We start from the raw sequence: 15914 nt of genomic DNA, 5'->3' as shown, positions 1-15914 counted from the left end.
GAATTAATATGTAGTTCACACTACAAATACATATGGTTTTCGGATCATTGTGTAAGGGGGAGTGGTTTCCATGTGAAATGGAGTATTGACTAAGGGGGAGTGATACATATAACCATAGTATTATTGTTGAAGTTGTGATAAATTGGACTTTGACACTGTGTAACAATACTATGACACTGTATAACAATAATCGAGACCGATGCTTTCTCATTGTTATAGCTACGGATATTCAACAACGGTGATGCTAAACTTACAACCTTTAGGATCATTGGAGTACTTGGAAGTGACGAAGATTTCGAGAAATGTTGAAGATTAGACATGTGGAATAGGAGTTACTAAAGTTTCTTTATCTTTTTTGTATTCCATATGTATTGATAGTTTTATCACTAAAATTGACAAAGAGGGAGATTGTTAGAGCATTTCTCGGTCGAACTCGCATGCGTTGCTATCTCAAGCATGTTTGTCAATGTTAGTGATCAAAACTATAAGTGTTGATTTCTAGTTTACTATAGCTAAGTCTCGGACTAGGATAGAAAGTGTAGTTGAGCTCAAGGACTTCATGGAGATTCATAATACAAGAAGAATAACTACTCAAGGAACCGGTGGAACTTCTCGACAAAACGGTATGTGAAGACTTGACCTTATGTATCACTCAAAAGTCTATCTACTCTATCTCCTACTTCTAGAGACAAAGAGTCGTATGCTATATATAGACTTAGATTATACACATTTGGTATTTCGATCCGAGTATACCTCGCCTATCTATATATCGAAATATGTGTCGGTAAGCGTTTCACTTCGACCATGTTTATCTTTACCTAGTGACGAAATTCATGATATGTTTCAATCACTTTGAAAATTGCTTTGACAAGAAATGGTGTAACAACTATATAACGTCCTCTAAGAATGTTTTAATGGTTGGAATGAGAGTTTATATTACATAACCAATGATGGACATATGTATTGTTGTGGAAACACATATGTGCACAAGTCCTTTCCCTTGAACAAAAGTTTGCGAACTTTGTTGATCAAGAGAAACCGGAAGAATGCCTTGTTTCCAAGTACGCGAACTCATTCCGTGAACTGCCGAATTTCTCATCCCGAGAAATTCTGCTGGAGTTGACAAACTTGTTGCGTGAGTACCAGTCTGGGAACCCAGTCCGCGAACCGGCGGAAAGTCTTTGCCGAGATTTTCTGCTGGAGTTTGTAAACTCTTCCCGGTTGCTTAAGTACGCGAACCTAGTGTGCGAACTTAAGAAGGTTATATATCTGAAGATGATTTCTGGACTTAAACTTATTAAGACTAAGGAATGCGAATTGCAAACGTGGCTATAAATTTCATGAACCGATTCAAGTGAATCAAATCATCTTTTCTTCAATTGTGTCTTCTGTAGTACATAAGATTTCCTTCCAATTGAACAACTCTCTAACTAGTTCATTTGAGTCACTTGAACTAGTTATGGTGAAGAAGAATATGGTTCGTATGAAATGCTCATATGGTAACCTTTTGATTAACTATTATTGAACCAACAATGTACACGTTTGGGCACGGTTAACAAACCTAAAAGAGTACATTTCATTTGTGTATAACAAGCTAAGTTTTTGATCTAACGGTTGAGAAATACTAGGTTGAATCTAAATCAGGTTTTCATCTAACGATGGATATTGTTTTCTTTGTGACCAAGGCGAAACCCTGGTTTGAAAGACTATATAAGGGGACATCTAGCAACTCTGCAAAACCAATCCCCACACCTTACCTGTGATACTAGTTTGCGTGCTAGATTCTATTCTCCTTTAACCTTTTGTTTTCTTCTTCTAAAACCAGGTTAACGACTTAAAGACTTCATTGGGATTGTGAAGCCAGACCGATACTACTTTTATCGTAGTTGTGTGATCTGATCTTGCATCTTCTAACGTACGAGTACAATCAGATTGATTGGCTTGATATTGATATCTCCGATAGGCAAGATATAAAAAGTAATCACAAACATCTTCGTCTCATTGTTTGTGATTCCGCAACATCTTGTTTCGCTACCATACGATTAAGATTGTCGTGAGGTGATTGATAACTCTAGGCTGTTCTTCGGGAATATAAGACCGGATTATCAATTGGTTCTTGTTCACCTTCATTATTATCAAAATACGGAACAAAACCTTTAGGGTTTATATGTGGAAGACAGATTGATCCTTTAATGACTTGTATGTGTGAGATAAATTTGTTTATTTTTAAAGCCTGCAATTTTGGGTCGTAGAAACTCTTAGTTGTGGGTGAGATAAGCTAAGGGAATCAAGTGTGCAGTATCCTGTTGGGATCAGAGGCGTAAGAGCATAACTGTACCTTGGACCAGTGGGAGATTGATTGGGGTTCAACTACAGTCCAGTCCGAAGTTAACTTGGAGTAGGCTAGTGTCTGTAGCGGCTTAATACAGTGTGTGCTCAATCTGGACTAGGTCCTGGGGTTTTTCTGCATTTGCGGTTTCCTCGTTAACAAAATTTGTGGTGTCTGTGTTATTTCAATTTCCGCATTATATTGTTTTATCTTTATAATTGAAATAATACAGGTTGTGTGTTAGATCATCAATTAGAGTAATCCAACCTTTGGTTGTTGATTGTCATTGATTGATCCTTGGATATTCGTCTTTGGTACCATCCAAGGTATTCCTTGCATTTTATTAGAACTCGCAGTTCCTGCTTGAGTAAATCAAATCAAGAAGAGAGGTATAAACTCGTTGATATACTTTTAATTGATTGAGTCTTGTTGATTCTCTTAAAAGTGTATTCGAGTTTGTCCACACAGATTGCTAAGCGAAATATTGGGTGGTGTTGTTAGACCCCCTCTTTTTCAATTGGTATCAGAGCATACAAACACGTTTAAGACCTTACAAGTGTATGTTTGTAGGAATCTGACTCTATGGACAATAGTTATTAGAGCATTGCTCGGTCGACCTCGCATGCGTTGCTATCAAAAGCATGTTTATAAATGTTAGTGATCAAAACTATAAGTCTTGATTTATAGCCTACTATAGCTAAGTCTCGGACTAGGATAAAAAGTGTAGTTGAGCTCAAGGACTTCATGGCGATGCATCATACAAGAAGAAGAACTACTCAAGGAACCGGTGGAACTTCTCGACAAAAAAGTATGTAAAGACTTGAACTTATTTGTCACTCAAAAGTGTATCTACTGTATCTCATACTTCTTGAGACAAAAAGTCATATGCTATATATACTTAGATTATACACATTTGGTATTTCGAGCCGAGTATACCTCGCCTATCTATATCTCGAAATATGTGTTGGTAAGCGTTTCTCATTTCGACCATTTTTATCTTTACCTAGTGACGAAAGTCATGATATGTTTCAATCACTTTGAAAGTTGCTTTGACGAGAAATGGTGCAACAACTGTATAACATCCTCTAAGAATGTTTCAATGGTTGGAATGAGAGTTTATATTACATAACCAATGATGGACATAAGTATTGTTGTGGAAACACATATGTGCATAAGTCATATTCCTTGAACCAAAGTTTGCGAACTTTGTTGATCAAGAGAAACCGGAATAATAGATTGTTGCCAAGTCCGCGAACTCAGTCCGCGAACTGCCGAACTTCTCATCCCGAGAAATTCTGCTGGAGTTGACAAACTTGTTACGTGATTACCAGTCCGCGAACCGGCGGAAAGTCTTTGCCGAGATTTTCTTCTGGAGTTTGTAAACTCTGCCCGGTTGCTTAAGTCCGCGAACCTAGTGTGCGAACTTAAGAAGGTTATATATCTGAAGATGATTTATGAACTTAAACTTATAAATACTAAGGAATGCAAATTGCAAACCGTGGTTATAAATTTCATGAACCGATTCAAGTGAATCAAATCATCTTTGCTTCAATTGTGTCTTGTGTAGTACATAAGATTTCCTTGCAATTGAACAACTCTATAACTAGTTCATTGAGTCACTTGAACTAGTTATGGTGAAGAAGAATATGGTTGTTATAAAATGCTCATATGGCTAACATTTTGGTTAACTATTGGTGAACCAACAATGTACACGTTTGGGTACGGTTAACAATCCTAGAAGCGTACATTTCATTTGTGTATAACAAGCTAAGTTTTCGATCTAACGGTTGAGAAATATTAGCTTGAATCTGAATCAGGTTTTCATCTAGCGGTGGATATTGTTTGCTTTGTGACCAAGGCGAAACCCTGATATGAAAGACTATATAAGGGGACATCTAGCAACTCTGCAAAATAATCCCCACACCTCAAGTGTGATACTAGTTTGCGTGCTAGAGTCGTTTCTCCTTTAACCTTTTGTTTTCTTCTTCTAAACCAGGTTAACGACCTAAAGACTTCATTGGGTTTGTGAAGCCAGACCGATACTACTTTTATCGTAGTTGTGTGATCTGATCTTGCATCTTCTATCGTCCGAGTATAATCAGATTGATTGACTTGAGATTAATATCTCCGATAGGCAAGATATAAAAAGTAGTCACAAACATCTTCATCTCATTTTTTGTGATTCCGCAACATCTTGTTTCGCTACCATGCGATTAAGATTGTTGTGAGGTGATTGATTTATCTAGGCCGTTCTTCGGGAATATAAGACCGGATTATCAATTGGTTCCTGTTCACCTTGATTACTATCAAATGACGGAACAAAAACTTTATGGTTTTTCTGTGGGAGACAGATTGATCCTTTGATAGACTTGTTTGTGTGAGACAGATTTGTTTATTTTTAAAGCCTGCGATTTTGGGTCGTAGAAACTCTTAGTTGTGGGTAAGATCATCTAAGGGAATCAATTGCGCAGTATCCTGCTGGGATCAGAGGCGTAGGGAGTATAACTGTACCTTGGATCAGTGGGAGACTGATTTGGGTTCAACTACAGTCCATTCCGAATTTAGCTTGGAGTAGGCTAGTGTCTGTAGCGGCTTAATATAGTGTGTGTTCAATCTGGACTAGGTCCCGGGGTTTTTCTGCATTTGCGGTTTCCTCGTTAACAAAATTTCTGGTGTCTGTGTTGTTTCAGTTTCCGCATTATATTGTTTTATCTTTATAATTGAAATAATACAGGTCGTGCGTTAAATCATGAATTAGAATAATCCAACCTTTGGTTGTTGATTGTCATTGATTGATCCTTGGATATTGGTCTTTGGTACCATCCAAGTTATTCCTTGTATTTGATTAGTACTCGCAGTTTCTGTTTGAGGAAATCAAATCAAGAGAGAGAGATATAAACTCGTTGATATACTTTTAATTGATTGAGTCTTGTTGATTCTCTTAAAAGTATATTTGAGTTTGTCCATACGGATTGCTAAGCGAAATATTGGGTGGTGTTCTTAGACCCCCGCTTTTTCAAAATCGTTGGCAATATCTATGTGTACTCACACTAATTGCTATTCCAAACCTTAGTTATCCTTCTTAGAACACAAGAATAAATTCTCATAAGAAGTTTACTAGACAAAACAAAAAAAATCAAGTCTCTTTTATAACATCATACCTTTTCAAGGGACCATCATAATAGGTATCACTGATACCTTGACTCTTTTGACAGTAGAAACTCCATGTTCATGAGTTAGAACATTAACTTTCCGATCAATAATACGGGCAAGATGCCTGAATTTGACACAGTCCATGATGAGTTTCTTCTAATTCCTGATTAAGATCTTTTGATTTTCAAGCATTTTGGTATGACCATCAATAAGCTGATTTATTTGCAATTGAAGATTTGCATATTCGACCCTAGATTCATTGTGAAAAAGAATTAGATCCTTGACAGATTATCCAATCTAGGAGTTGTACTCCTTCCTTTCAATCATCTTTTTGAAGACAAGTTCTTGAACAAAATCGCATCCTTTGATGTCATCTTCCATCTCAAAATTCACCACTTCTTGAGATCTTGAGGAGTTATCCATTCCTTTTTTTATTAGGGAAGGCATACGTATATGTTTATGAACAAGAGAAAGACACTCTTATGATGAAAACCCTAAAAACTTCCAATGAGGACACAGAGGTTCGTGGACTAGTTGTGGAAGACTAATGGATCAGAAAAGATCCAAAAAAAAAAACACTTTCTGTTTTCAAATATCTCTATCCATCATGGATCAATACCGAATTTTTTTTTAATCAGAACATATGGAAGAGATACAATAGTTACAAGAAGTCAAGTGATGACTCAACCTTCTCATAAGTGGAAAACAGTTATATCAAATACAAGACAAATGGTAACCAACAATAGACTTGAGCATCTCGCAAATTTCATCCGTGCAACTCTCAAGTTAGATACAAGGATGAAATTGCCTAAATCTAGGTAGCAAAGTGATATGTAATCCCACCATCAATGTTGAGAGATGAGTTGTGAAAACCATTTGTAGGTTTGGACTTAGTATTTCTTACCTTTCTTCAGTTATTTATTATTCTAGAAGAATTAGACATAACCTTTTAAAAAAATCCATCAGAGGGATTTTTCTGAGGATTAAGTCTAGGACCTATAGAAATCGGTTCCAAAAAATTGGAAGAGAGATGTCTCTCTCTTCTACACTTAGATCTACCAGACTTATTCTCATAAACACTGGGAATGTGTATTTTTGTGATGTAAGAGTTTGCACCATGAGGAGAAGCACGATACCTATAGAGACTTCGAGATGAGATACCATTGAGATCCCTTTTGTGAGAGTTCTGGTTTTCCGTAGGAATGCAATCCATTGTAGATGCCGTCAGACAATTTACTCAATCGACTGTAAAAAGATGTAGACTGTGAAGATCAGAAATCTGTTTCTTTTTAGCAAAACAATGTTGAACATAATGATTCTTTTTCCCATAAAAAGAACAGGTTCATGGAAGAGAAATATTGGATGAAGCCTGTTTTAAGTTCACATCCTTATTAGAAAACTGAAAGTTATATAAAAAATTCTTAGCAGGAGCTTCCTTTGGAGAACTTTTCTTCATGTACTGCAATTCTGTTTGAGAATTAGAGACAAACACTGAAGTTTTTCTCATTAAAACAGAGTTTTCCTCTTTCAAGGATTTGTACTATTTTTGGGATAGAAGAAAGGAAGCAACCAATTTTTCTTTTTCAACACGAAGGATGTCCATATCTGATGCCAGTATGCGTACCGGTATGCACACAAGGTTCTCGGACTTTCACTAAACCAACCAGTATGCATACGGGTATGCATACTATGGTTCCCAGACTTGGACTACACATATGTAAGTACGCATACTATGCTTTATCGAATCATGGTTATTTGTTCTAAACTCCCATTTCAATCATTGAAACATTCTTAAAAGACGAAAATAGCTGTCTCACACAAACTATTATCTTTAAAGCAATTTTCAAGTGTTGGAATGAGCAATTATCAATACGAAATATTTTGAGTCTACGTCAAATGACTGTCTCACACAAATCATGTAAGATGTTATAAGGAGATTTTCACATGATCATCTTTTGACTTTCGTCAAGAATATAAGATGAACTTGGTTAAAGCGAAAGCTTACTAACACATATTTCGAGAAATATGTAAGCGAGTTAAACTCAACTCGAAATATCAAATGTGTATAATTGAAGTCTATATAAATATACGACTTTTATCTCAAATAGGAGATAGACTAGATAGACTTTTGAGTGATAGATGAGTTCAAGTCTCCAAATACCTTTTGTTGATGCAGTTCCACAAGATCCCCTTAGTAGTTCGTCATCTTCAATTGATGAACGATGTGGAGTCTAAATCTCAACTACACTTACTATCCTAATCTGAGACTTAGATATAAGTAGACTAGAAATCAAGACTTATAGTTAATGCAACTAAACTTGACAAACAAGCTTGAGATAGCAATGCTTGCGAGTTCGACCAAGCAGTGCTCTAACAAAATATGAAAAGTCCAATTCAACAATCAGCTGAGGATTCATATCAACAATAAAAATCTCAGCATAACCCTATCAAATTCCTAAAATCATATATTAAAGAAGATTTTAGGCTAGTTTCTGATTCCTCTTCAATCTCTACAAATTGAATTACCAGACTTGGTCATAAGAGAACTAATCCGGAGTAACATGCATATCTTCAATTATCTGGAATTGGGACTTCATATGCGCCAAGCATAGCTAGAAGAATAGATAATGAGGAGATGATTCACTGAACATCTCAACATGCACCTGCAAAACGATACAAAACAACAACAGTTGAACCATCCACCCGCAGTACTTCGATCAACAACAATAACAGCAGAAGTAACACAAACAACAACATCTTCTGAAGATACAAATACAAACAATCAAAGTATGATGACAAATGATTTATCCATCTCAATTCTCACTCTGTGTACAAAGGTGATGCAACATCTCTGGGCCGGTGGAAATCCACCCTAATCTTATTTTATTAACCTTTTCTGTTATAGCGTGACTAAGCTATCATCTATTGTGCTTCTCCTAGAAGCTGACTGTTTTTTTAGTTTCAGTCTAACCTTGGAAGGTCTTGTCAGTTGCATTTTTCAGTTGTTAGTCACACTTCAGGTCGCTTATAATAGTTTATAGATTACTTAGGATTTGTAAGTTCGTAAGCTTTTAACCTCTCTGTTTCTACAGAGTGTTTTATTATCAAGGTTGGTCAGTATTAAGTCTGTAGAAATTATTCGAGTCATCTCTGGTGATACATAGTGCTTTTGGGGTATGTATAAGTAAGATAAGTTTGTATTTTCTACTCTCTGTCATACATAGTGCTTTTGGGTTGAGATTAACTATCCATGCTATAGTATAATCTTCAACTAGTCTACTATATAGAGTGTCTTACTATCATTTCTCTAACTATTATGTTAGATTCATAGCACTAGTCAGTATTTTCCCTTTGATAGTTCTGCTCTAATACTGACTGCCTTTTTCACGTTTCTCAACTAGTAGCAATTGAAATTCCTTCTTACTGCGGCGTTAAAGAATAAGTGTACTCCATCATTTTATCAGACTCTCTTCACAACACGGACGATCCACAAAATATGATCATATCAAAACCGTTTTCTTCCGACCAGATCTCAATCCATCACTTCACTGCTGATCTTCCCCCTCAAAGCTTCATAATTGCACATTTTCTTTAAAGCCCAATAAAACACAACTCAATTCCATAATATCTCTTCATTATCCTTATCTTTTTATCCTAAGGCCCAAAATGTTTTACTGAATCGGATAACCTTTCTTTATACAAAAATTCATATCCTTCAGTACCTTCTTCAATCCTTGTAAACTTTGACCCACTCACTTCATATCGGACCTTCCAAATGAGCATCCTAGCTTGGAATTTTATAGGAATTAATAACCCACCAACCATACAACACCTAAAAGGATTGATATCCCTACATAAACCCGATATTATTTTCCTATCAGAAACTCTAGTCGATGGAACCCACATGTCTCGACTTTCCTAAACCCTTCAATTCCAAAACCATACTTCCGTTCCCAAGATTGGAATAAGAGGAGGACTTTGATTTATGTGGCAGAACAATCTAAGTGTTCGAGTACTTCTTAAATGACAAAGCTACATCCACGTCATCATATCTCCACCATCTCCGAGTCAACCATGGCTGTGTACCAGTATTTATGGCCCGCCTCATCCAGAAGCAAGACACTATATTTTGGAACGATTTTTCAATACTCTTCCCCGCTATCAGCAATGTAGATTCATGGGTTAGGTGACTTCAACGAGGTGATGAACCAATCAGAAAAGAAAGGGGAATCACAAGTTACATATGCTCAGACTCATCCTTTTCTCACAATGATGGATCAAATGGGCTTTATGGACTTATGATTCCGAGGAGATCCGTACACATGGACAAACAATCAACAAGGAGAAGATAATATCATCGAAAGATTAGATCAAGGCATCGCTACCCCACACTGGCGTATAGCCAATCCACATGAAGTTGTTACTTATCTTCCGAGAATAGCTTTTGATCATGGTCCAATTCTTTTACATACCAAAGTAATTGATTTGCACGGGAAAAAAACCCAGAAGTTCGAGCATCTCTGGTTAAATCATCCACAACTCAAGAAGATAGTCTAAATAGCATGGAATGAGAAAAATGACTCGGAAGCGACTCTGGATCTCCAATTAAATCTAATTACAACTGGCGAAATACTTGTGGAGTGGAACAAAGAAAATTTTGGGCACCTTCCAAATCTAATCAAGATATATACGGCTCAGATTCAAATAGCACAACACCAATGTGCTATATAAACTGGTGTCGAACTAGACTACTGGTTAAACCAGGAAAAGCACCTCCAAGCCCAACAGTTACATTTTCTGCAATGTTATGCAACATACTGGCAACAAAGATCTATAAACCAATGGCTTCAATCAGGAGACAACAATACAACATTCTTCTACACAAAAGCCATCATTCACCGAAGTTGTAATAGCATCAGCAATTACAAGATTCACAAAATAACAGGGTCAGTGATAAAGATCAGGTAATCCGAATCATCCTCGATCATTTTACTGATCAATTCACAGCCCAAAGCACAACAATAGACGAAGAACTTTTCGCACAAATCACACCTTAGACTATCCTCAAGACAATGCACAAAGTTAACGGAAGAGGTGACTACAATGGAAATCAAATAACGCTCCGGGATCTGATAGATATACTAGTAAGTTTTTCAAAGTTTTTTGGGACACCACACACCGTCAATTAATAGCCATGGTACACAGTTTTTTTAACACTTTAAACCTTCACCTACTCATGAATCATACCAACGTAACCCTCATACCAAAAATAAACCATCCTTCAAAACTATCCCAATTCAGACCAATCACCCCCCTCCTCCCATTTATCTTAAGTCCATATCATAGCGCCTTCGTCCCACAAAGATTCGTACATCATAATATAGCAATCGTTGGAGAACTATTCCATCATATTAAAACCTCTATTCTTACCAAAGATCTAAAAATAGCCTTGAAATTAGATATTAAGAAAACTTACGATAGCTTAGACCAGGGGTTCATCAAACAAGCATTCACAAAAATGGGGTTCCCAACCAAATTCATATATTATATTATGCTATTTACAGTCTAACCTCGATAAGGACTAAAAAAAAATCGTTTAGCGAGATTATTTATTTATCGATAAAATGAATATTTATTTATTTAGACAGTATTTTCTTAATTGAGAAGTTAAATTTTATAAGAGAAGATGTACAAATGTACCTAGAGGGTATTGTTCAAAAATCTCATGAATAATTTTATGATCATAGAGAAAAGATAACCAAGAATTAACTGATGTCATCTTTAATTTAAGTTATGGAAATGTGATGGACGTCGAACATTTTTTAAACTATCGCAACAAAATTGATGCATTTATGCGCCTTATTTTCTTAGAGGTTTTGGAATCAATTGGGTCTTAGCTAGAAATGTTAAGTCCAATCTATGGGAATGGGGTGATAAATGCCGGAGGAGATCTAGAAATAAATTTGGAGCATTTTGCAGTTTGCCTTTTGGTGGTGTATTTGGACTGAAAGAAATGTAAGAGTCCACAATAATTTGTCAAAGAATTTGGATCAACTTATTACAGATGTAAAACGTTTGATGTTTAATTGGGGTCTGAAGTCTCAATTATTCTCGAGGTTTTCTTTGTCAAGTTTGCTATGTAATTGAAATGCAGTGATGCATCCTATCATGTAATTTTGCTATCCTATATCACTTTTCTGGTGACACAATGATATTTTTAATTAAATTTGCCCTTTTAAGTCAAAGGAAAAAAAAAGAATAATTCTATACAGCGGTGACAATGAACTAAACAAATACCGTTCACACACGGAAAATGGGTGTCCCCCGCCATTGGGGAAAAACAGAAGATCCCATTAAAAGGTGTTCAACAAGAATTTTTGAAGTTCATTTGCAAAAAAAAAAAAAAAACAAAAAAAAAGAGAACATGCAAATGTTGGGAGACAGGAGAGTCAAGACTTGTAACTGTGGGTTCCCAATTTTTTGAAGTTCGTGCACATGAAAATCCATTTGAATTCTTGATGGGAAAGAAGCAATGAGAGAAAAGCTGACTTGCATTATTAACACTGTCAGAAAACTTGGTACAGAATTTATACTCCCATAACAGTTGTTTTTACAGACGGGAGAGAGAGAATTACTAGAAGGAAAATGGTAGATAGAAATTGTTTTCATATAATTCTATCTTCAAATTCAGATGTTTTTAACAAGTGGATAAGCTCAAGACTACTACTTCATTATGGACATTCGTTATTGGACGACTACTTACCCTCAAGATAACTCGGTAACAACACATTTCACGTTTGCATATTCTAAGTTGCATTCACAATTTACATCTAATTTATTAATCTAAAATCTACATAAGAAATAAAAATAAGCAAAATTATTAAGTACCCAAGATGAATCTGCGGATAAGAGTGAACCTTTCACTAAGCTTTTCGAGGCTATTTCAAACACATTCTCAGAAAGCCCATTGGTTGACAGTATCATCTCCAGTTGTGCCTTAGCATGCGCCTGTCTAGTCTCATCATAACGCCTCCACCTCGACAAGGCAGACACCATAAGCGAGGCACCCTGGGGGTTTCGTATGTCAAGTTGCAATACAATCTCTCCCAAGAATTTGTAGCCTGATCCATCTTTTGCATGGAAATTAACTGGTGACGTGCAGAAACCTCCAACGAGTGAGCACACCTTGTTTGAATTGCGCAAGTCAAAGGCAGGATGCTTTAGCAGCTTGCACACATTCTCGACATTTCCAGGAATATCTGCACTGGCTTGAAACCAAGCCATTTATTTACAACCAAATAGTCATGTTCCCACTTGCCATAGAAATCAGCTAGAACATCATCACGAGTTTTACCAGGGTGTTGGACCAAGGCTGTTAGAGCTGCAAACTGGTCGGTCATGTTTGTCGCGGTCTTGTACTCACCCAGAGCAAGTTCGGTGATCTGGGCATCCTCAAGAGAAGCCAGATAGAAAAGAGCAGTGTTCTTCAAAGTGCGTCTTTACTTATTGGAATGGTCGAAGACGTAAGGATCAGAGCTTCTGTTGTTTTCAACCATCTTCAAAAAATCTGCTTTGAGTTCAGAAGCAAGATGCTTCCTTATGAAAGATCGGACAGCATGAACAGCATCAGGATCAACAATATCCATCATGTCCATGTCTTCCCCTACCCCAGGCAGATCAATGGCCTTGGCAATGAATTCTTTATCCAAGGTATAGTCAGTCAGTATACTTCTGAACCCGTGCACAAAGTCTGCTTTCAGAGCCAATGGTTTGTTTTGCTGGAAATCAGCAACTAAGCTAAGCATCAACTTTCTAGCCAACACTTGCCCTGCCTCCCAACGGTTAAACTCATCTGAATCATGAGCAAGTAGAAAAAAGAGATCAATATCAGTAAGATCAGACTCGAGGCGAACAGGAGCGCTGTATCCTCGCAAGAGAGATGGAACTGGGCATTCAGATATTTCAGAGAACACGAATTCTTCTTCCTTCTTAGTTATCCGAAGAACTGTAGTATAGGCTGGTTGCCCATCTGCAGAAACCACCTGAAGCACACTGTCACAATACACGGATGTGAGAGGCATATCCTTACCGTTTGAGACAAGCAGACCAACTGCAACTGGTATGAGCATTGGTTCTTTCACTGCCTGGCCTGGAGTAGGAGGTACCTCTTGACTGAACTTCAAAGAGTATGTCTTAGCTTCGGAGTTGTAGAATGATGTAACCTTCACAGTTGGTGTTCCTGCCTGAGAGTACCATAACAAGAAATTTGCAAAGTCAGCATCATTTGCATCTCGCATTGCAGCATAAAAGTCTTCACACGTTACAGCTTGACCATCATGCCTCTTAAAATAAAGATCCATCCCTCTTCTGAAACCTTGACTTCCCAACAAAGTTTTGTACATCCTGACAACTTGAGTTCCCTTTCTATAAACCGTAGAGGTGTAGAAATTGTCCATCTTAATATAGGAATGTGGTCGTACTGGATGAGCCATAGGACCAGCATCCTCTGGAAACTGATTCTTGCGCAGAAGTGAAACATCTTCTATCCTGTTAACTGAACGGCTTCCCATGTCAGAAGAAAATTCTTGATCCCGAAAAACGGTAAGACCTTCCTTCAGAGTCAGCTGGAACCAGTCACGACATGTCACCCTGTTTCCAGTCCAGTTATGAAAATACTCGTGAGCTATAACCCCTTGAATTCTAGCATATTCTGCATCCGAAGCAGTCTTAGGTGACACCAAACTAAACTCTGAATTGTATATATTCAAACTCTTGTTCTCCATGGCTCCATCAAAATCTGCAACCACCACGATGTTGGAAAGATCCAAGTCATACTCAAGACCAAAAACATCCTCATCCTACTTCATAGCTGCCTTGAGGGAAGACATAGCATGAACAGTTCTCGGTAGATCCTCTGCTGCGGTCCAAATCCTAAGCGACACCTTCCGCCCTGACCTTGTGACAAATAAGTCATCCCTGCTCTGCAACTGTCCAGCAACCAATGCAAACAAGTAGCATGGTTTCTTGTGTGGATCCTCCCAAACTGCATAATGTTTACCACCCTCCAGGTTTCCTTCCTCTACGAGATTCCCATTCGACAGCAGTACTGGATATAGCGCCTTATCGCCTTCAACCCTGCAAGTGTACTTAGCCATGATGTCGGGGCGATCCTGGTAATATGTTATCTTCCGAAAACCCTCAGCTTCGCAATGTGTAACAAAATTTCCAGAAGATTTGTAGAGTCCCTCCAGAGATGTGTTTTTCTGAGGATGTATCTCTGTAACAATCTCTAAGCTGAATCTTGCTGTACTTGGTGGTGATGAGATTGTCAGATGGCGTGCATACAAATTGAAATCTAAGTAATTTTTATTTATCAATATTTGAGATTTCTTGTTTTTTTTTCTTTAATAATTTCTACAATTTTTGTGTTGGATTATGTTCCAGTTATTCAACTAATGGGATGAGGGTTTTTGTGGAAGCAGTTATGTTGGTTACTACTAAATTTTAATCCTAGAAGTTAAAGAAAAGCGAAAAGAACTGGAAAAGACTAGTGGATGAATCTGCTGACGCTTTAAACTTTTTCACTTGTATATATAATAATCTTACAAAATCATGATTTTAACATTGAAATTTTCTAATCTGATACAGTGTTGTGGGTAATAGTTCAATAATTTGGGAAAAAATGACCTAAAATGGAGAAGAAGTATGAACTTAACTGATCAGTTTCACCTAAGCAAACCATTTATCTTTGAATTTTCAACAAACAAGTTAAAAAAATAGAAAATTAGAACAAGACTTGATAGATTTTTAGTAATTGAGAGAATGGGAGGAGGGATTTACTTACGATGATAAGTTCAGCGAGAAGAATACCGGCGAAATCATCAGCAGTGATGAGTTTATTTATTATTAGGATTTGAACCGCAATTACTTCTAGATTATGAGATTTTTGACGAATACTTGCTCTGCGACAAGATTTCAAGCTTATCGATTGTTGGTTTCTGGTAAAGATTTTGATTTCTGGCTTCCGTGACCCATTTCTTTGAATCTCTGAGTCTCTGGATATTTTAAATATCACTGGATATGTGGTGGCAATAGAAGTTGCCGAGTCTCTTTTAACATTGGATATGTGGTTCGTATCTGTTCCTTTCGGGAAATGTTTTCAATCGTGGAATACCAAGATCAATTGGGGTATACCTAATTAGACAAAGGAAAATTTCTTGTTTTGGTCTTAAGTCCATAAGGTTATTTATAGCAGGATCCAACTAGATTTTACTCTTATTCTAAGGTCCAAAGTTATTTGAAAACATGGAAATGACTAATATACCTCACTGTTTAAGTACGTGCGAAATAACATACTACCATAGATTTGAGTACATAACTGATACACTGTTTACAAATTTGAGTACATATCTGCTACACTGTTTACAAATTT

General features: G+C 37.0%; 1 pseudogene; it reads right to left on the bottom strand.

Moving 5' to 3' along the window:
* Positions 1-12253: 12253 nt before the first annotated feature.
* Positions 12254-14886, bottom strand: LOC113351111 (annotated as a pseudogene).
* Positions 14887-15914: the final 1028 nt, after the last annotated feature.

Source organism: Papaver somniferum, chromosome 2 (assembly GCF_003573695.1).
Source record: "Papaver somniferum cultivar HN1 chromosome 2, ASM357369v1, whole genome shotgun sequence".
NCBI lineage: Eukaryota > Viridiplantae > Streptophyta > Magnoliopsida > Ranunculales > Papaveraceae > Papaver > Papaver somniferum.
This window is presented reverse-complemented; position numbering and strand designations above follow the sequence as displayed.